Raw genomic sequence first — 6,218 nt, 5'->3', positions numbered from 1 at the left:
CTCTTTGCAGGTTTGTTCACTTGAAGGAATCAACACAAACGAGTTCAGAGAACGAGAGCTTTGAGGCACAAGTTGCATTTTCCTTGAAGTCTTCAGGACTTTGTGCACAAACAGAAACACTTCACACGGGCCGCAGCTCTTCATCTCCTCACAATCTCCATAAACACGCAAAACAATGTAAAACAATGTAAAACAATGTAAAACAATGAAAAACAATGTAAAACAATGTAAAACAATGAAAAACAATGAAAAACAATGTAAAACAATGTAAAACAATGAAAAACAATGTAAAACAATGAAAAACATGTAAAACAATGTAAAACAATGAAAAACAATGTAAAACAATGAAAAACAATGTAAAACAATGTAAAACAATGAAAAACAATGTAAAACAATGAAAAACAAAGTAAAACAATGTAAAACAATGAAAAACAATGTAAAACAATGAAAAACAATGAAAAACAATGAAAACAATGAAAAACAATGTAAAACAATGAAAAACAATGAAAAACAATGAAAAACAATGAAAAACATGAAAAACAATGTAAAACAATGAAAAACAATGAAAAACAATGAAAAACAAAGTAAAACAATGAAAAACAATGTAAAACAATGAAAAACAATGTAAAACAATGAAAAACAATGAAAAACAATGAAAAACAATGTAAAACAATGAAAAACAATGAAAAACAATGAAAACAATGAAAAACATGAAAAACAATGTAAAACAATGAAAAACAATGAAAAACAATGAAAAACAATGAAAAACATGAAAAACAATGAAAAACAATGTAAAACAATGAAAAACAATATAAAACAATGAAAAACAATGAAAAACAATGTAAAACATGAAAAACAATGAAAAACATGAAAAACAATGAAAAACAATATAAAACAATGAAAAACAATGAAAAACAATATAAAACAATGAAAAACAATGAAAAACAATGAAAAACAATGAAAAACAATGTAAAACATGAAAACATGAAAACAATGTAAAACAATGAAAAACAATGAAAAACAATGAAAAACAATGAAAAACAATGAAAACAATGAAAAACAATGAAAAACAATATAAAACATGAAAAACAATGAAAAACAATGAAAAACAATATAAAACATGAAAAACAATATAAAACAATGTAAAACAATGTAAAACAATGTAAAACAATGAAAAACAATAAAAAACAATATAAAACAATGAAAAACAATGAAAAACATGAAAAACATGAAAAACAATGTAAAACAATGAAAAACAATGTAAAACAATGAAAAACAATGTAAAACAATGTAAAACAATGAAAAACAATGAAAAACAATGAAAAACAATGAAAAACAATGTAAAACAATGAAAAACAATGTAAAACAATGTAAAACAATGAAAAACAATGTAAAACAATGTAAAACAATGAAAAACAATGAAAAACAATGAAAAACAATGTAAAACAATGTAAAAACAATGAAAAACAATGAAAAACAATGAAAAACAATGAAAACAATGAAAAACAATGAAAAACATGAAAACAATGAAAAACAATGAAAAACAATGTAAAACAATGAAAAACAATATAAAACAATGAAAAACAATGAAAAACAATGAAAAACAATGAAAAACAATATAAAACAATGTAAACATGAAAAACAATGTAAAACAATGAAAAACAATGAAAAACAATGAAAAACAATATAAAACAATGAAAAACAATGAAAAACAATGAAAAACAATGTAAAACAATGAAAAACAATGAAAAACAATGTAAAACATGAAAAACAATGTAAAACAATGAAAAACAATGAAAAACAATGTAAAACATGAAAAACAATGTAAAACAATGAAAAACAATGAAAAACAATGAAAAACAATATAAAACAATGAAAAACAATGAAAAACAATGAAAAACAATGTAAAACATGAAAAACAATGTAAAACAATCAAAAACAATGAAAAACAATGAAAAACAATATAAAACAATGAAAAACAATGAAAAACAATGTAAAACAATGAAAAACAATGAAAAACAATGAAAAACAATGTAAAACATGAAAAACAATGAAAAACAATGAAAAACAATATAAAACAATGTAAAACAATGAAAAACAATGAAAAACAATGAAAAACAATGTAAAACATGAAAAACAATGAAAAAACATGAAAAACAATGTAAAACAATGAAAAACAATGAAAAACAATGAAAAATAATGTAAAACATGAAAAACAATGAATGGACACATGTTCGTGCTCCAAACATTTATCTTGATCACCGATCGTTTCCTGAACGGAAGCAGAACGCTGGAGAGGAGAAGTGGAAACGTGAGGAGGTCAGGAGAGATGGAGAGATTCTGTTTCTGTGTCACACAACAGATTTCTGAAGCGTTTCTACTTTTCTGTCAAACCACGTCTGAAAGCAGAGACGGGAGATCGTGCTCCACAGCGACTCAGACTGAGGACGTTCTTCGGTCTGAGGTTGGGAGCTGACTGTGATGGACATCTGTGTTCTGCAGCTCTATTTATCTCCGTCTCTGTGGAGTCTTTTAAGAAGCTCCTCAAACCACAATGTGAAGAAAACATCGAAAACATTTCCTCTTCATCAGGAAACATCACATGGAAAGGGCCGCAGAACGACAAGCTGGGAAACTCCATGAAGAGGAATGTAGCTTCTAATCCCTGCGAGAAGATCGACATGAGATGTTCAACTACACGTTAAACATGTAGAAAACAACAAGCAGCTCGTCCTCAATATGGAGCTGATGTTGGACAAGCAGCGTCTCACTGTTCCTCCGACACGACAAGGTTTCTACACTTTGTGAAGAACATGAAACTTCTGCAACATGAAGCACAACAATGTGACTCTTTTCATCTGTAGAAACCAAACATCTGATATCAACGCTGTGATTGTCTTGTATAAAACACTAAATCTGCTCTCCAGGTCCTGGATGATGAAGCTGCAGTCGACATCGCTGCGTCGTCCTTCCTGTTTGTCAGCTTCACTGTTTTGTATAAAGTTTTTAAGTCGTGCTCCTCCTCGAAGCTTCATCCTTTAAGCTTCATGTTTCACTGCTTTTTTTACATCTTGTGCGTTTTATTTGTTTTAATGTCCAATTTAACATCAGAAATGAAATGAATCATTAAAACTCTTCACAGTATTATGGTCCCTTTTCTACTTACTGTCAGCTGCCCCCCCCCCCACCTGTTTCTCACCTGCAGCCTGTCAGTCATCAGCTGCTCTCGTGGTCATGTGATCCGGCTGGACAGTAACTAAGTACATTTACTCCACTACTGTACTTAAGTATGACTCTTTACTCCAGTATTTCCATTTCCTGCCAATTTATACTTTTACTCCAATTTAGAGGAAAATATTGAACTTTTTCCTGCATTTATTTTATAACTTTTGTGACGGCCCCTGCTGAACCTGTCTGGTGTCAGTCACTGTGCTGTATCTGTGTAAGGGGTCAGTGGAGCTGATGACAGTGTCCGTCTGATCTGGAGCACCTGGGCGCAGCGCACCTCAGGACCATAAAAGGCCAGCATCCGCGATGCTGCTCTCTCTCCCTGCCTGAGCAGGAGAGCCAGGAGACCCCGGAGTTTTGGCGTTGTCTTTGGTTTGCATACCTTGCTTTGTTTACAAATAAATCCCTTATATATTTTACCCTTTGGTGTCCTTATCGTCTGTTTGTCCGGCCCTAGAGCCGGGGTTGTGACACGTTAGTTACTTTGAAGATTCAGATTAATAATATAAATAGTTGATCAAGTACTATAATAAGTTAATACAATACTTTGTATAGTAAACATATATATTCTGCTGCACCCTCAAGGTTGTGAACACATGAATGCATCAATAACTATAATCAGTATTATCATATTCTTAAATGAGTTGAGCTGAAAGTTTGTTTTACTTCTTGTATGTTGGGTATATTTTATGAGTTTAATTGTAACAGAGTATTTTTAAACACACACGCGCGAGAAGAAATGTCCTGTAACATCTACACAGTGTCACATGCACAAAGGCATACATGCACACATGTACATACTAAAAGAGAAAGCACACACACACACACACACACACACACACACACACACACACACACACACACACACACACACACACACACACACACAGTTGTCTGGTTACTGCACATGTGAAACATGTGTCCATACTTTTATGATCTGACATGTATCTTGTATCTTTTACAGATCAAGTTTAATACCTTTTAATAGAAAACTACATTACCCCTCAGCTTTCTCCAAGAGTGTTCCCCATGTTTCTGTTCATATGTGAGTGAGCCGCCACAGGACTGTTAGAACAAATATGTATATTTATTTGTCTTTACCGCCACCTTTAAAACATTCTGTGTATTTCTCAGTGGAAATTAAAAACACATCAACAATAATAAAGAAGCTTAGATTTGGTCCTTAGATGATCTAAAAAAGCAAAACCATTTTATAACTGGAAAGAATTGTTTCCCTACTTCCTAATTTCTCCTTCATCTGTGTGGAGATCTTCTCGTGTTGCGATGTTCTCTTTAAATCATCTACAATTATTGAAAATGAACAATTTAACGAGCGCCAACAATAACACGCGTGACATAATGATCCAAATGACAGCAGTCCTTTTAATTTAGAGGATTAAATGTTCAGCTGGCTTCACATTGAGCCGGCTGAATTCTGCACCCTCGGGCTGAACCCGGGACAGAGACGGAGAGTCCTCGTCTCCGTCTCTGGGTCGTAGCTTCTAAGGCTGTATAAGAGCTTCTAATGGCTGTGTAATAGTTCCCAAGGGCCGTATAATTCATATTCCACCACTCTGGGCAAGGAACATAAAGAGTCGGGCCAGGGTGCTCGACAGTCAGTAAAATGTGTGCTTCATTACACAATAATGCTTTAGTGTTGAACACTACTGGCTCCGTCTGGACGGCTGAGTCATCCAGAGTTGAAACCCGAAACGCTTCAGACAGGCCTCCGTGTTTGATGATTGTCAGTTTGAACAGAGATGAAACGAAACAAAACAGGAAAACTGTAAAGCCGTAAAATAAATAAAAGTATAGCACGCAGCGAACATGAATGATTGGTTCAATTCATCAAAAGAAGACAAAGGAAATAAAAAGAAGACAAAAGAAATATAAAGAAATATAAAGAAGACAGAAGAAATATAAAGAAGACAAAAAATATAAAGAAGACAAAAGAAATATAAAGAAAGAAAAAATATAAAGAAGACAAAAGAAATATAAAGAAAGAAAAAATATAAAGAAGACAAAAGAAATATAAAGAAAGAAAAAATATAAAGAAGACAAAAGAAATATAAAGACAGAAGAAATATAAAGAAATATAAAGAAGACAAAAAATATAAAGAAGACAAAAGAAATATAAAGACAAAAGAAATATAAAGAAGACAAAAGAAATATAAAGAAGACAAAAGAAATATAAAGAAATATAAAGAAATATAAAGAAGACAAAAGAAATATAAAGAAGACAAAAAAATATAAAGAAGACAAAAGAAATATAAAGAAAACAAAAGAAATATAAAGAAAACAAAAGAAATATAAAGAAGACAGAAGAAACATAAAGAAATATAAAGAAGACCAAAGAAACATAAAGAAATATAAAGAAGACCAAAGAAATATAAAGAAAACAAAAGAAATATAAAGAAAACAAAAGAAACATAAAGAAGACAAAAGAAATATAAAGAAGACAAAAGAAACATAAAGAAGACAAAAGAAATATAAAGAAAACAAAAGAAACATAAAGAAGACAAAAGAAATATAAAGAAGACAAAAGAAATATAAAGAAGACAAAAGAAATATAAAGAAGACCAAAGAAACATAAAGAAAACAAAAGAAATATAAAGAAAACAAAAGAAACATAAAGAAAACAAAAGAAACATAAAGAAGACAAAAGAAATATAAAGAAGACAAAAGAAATATAAAGAAAACAAAAGAAATATAAAGAAAACAAAAGAAATATAAAGAAAACAAAAGAAACATAAAGAAAACAAAAGAAATATAAAGAAAACAAAAGAAACATAAAGAAAAAAAATAAATATAAAGGAGACAGAAGAAACATAAAGAAATATGAAGAAATATGAAGTCGACAAAAGAAATATAAAGACAAAAGAAACATAAAAAAGACAAAAGAAATATAAAAAAGACAAAAGAAACATAAAGAAATATGAAGAAATATGAAGTCGACAAAAGAAATATAAAGACAAAATAAATATAAAGAA

Source organism: Cottoperca gobio, unplaced genomic scaffold (assembly GCF_900634415.1).
Source record: "Cottoperca gobio unplaced genomic scaffold, fCotGob3.1 fCotGob3_254arrow_ctg1, whole genome shotgun sequence".
NCBI classification, from domain to species: Eukaryota; Metazoa; Chordata; class Actinopteri; order Perciformes; family Bovichtidae; genus Cottoperca; species Cottoperca gobio.
This window is presented reverse-complemented; position numbering follows the sequence as displayed.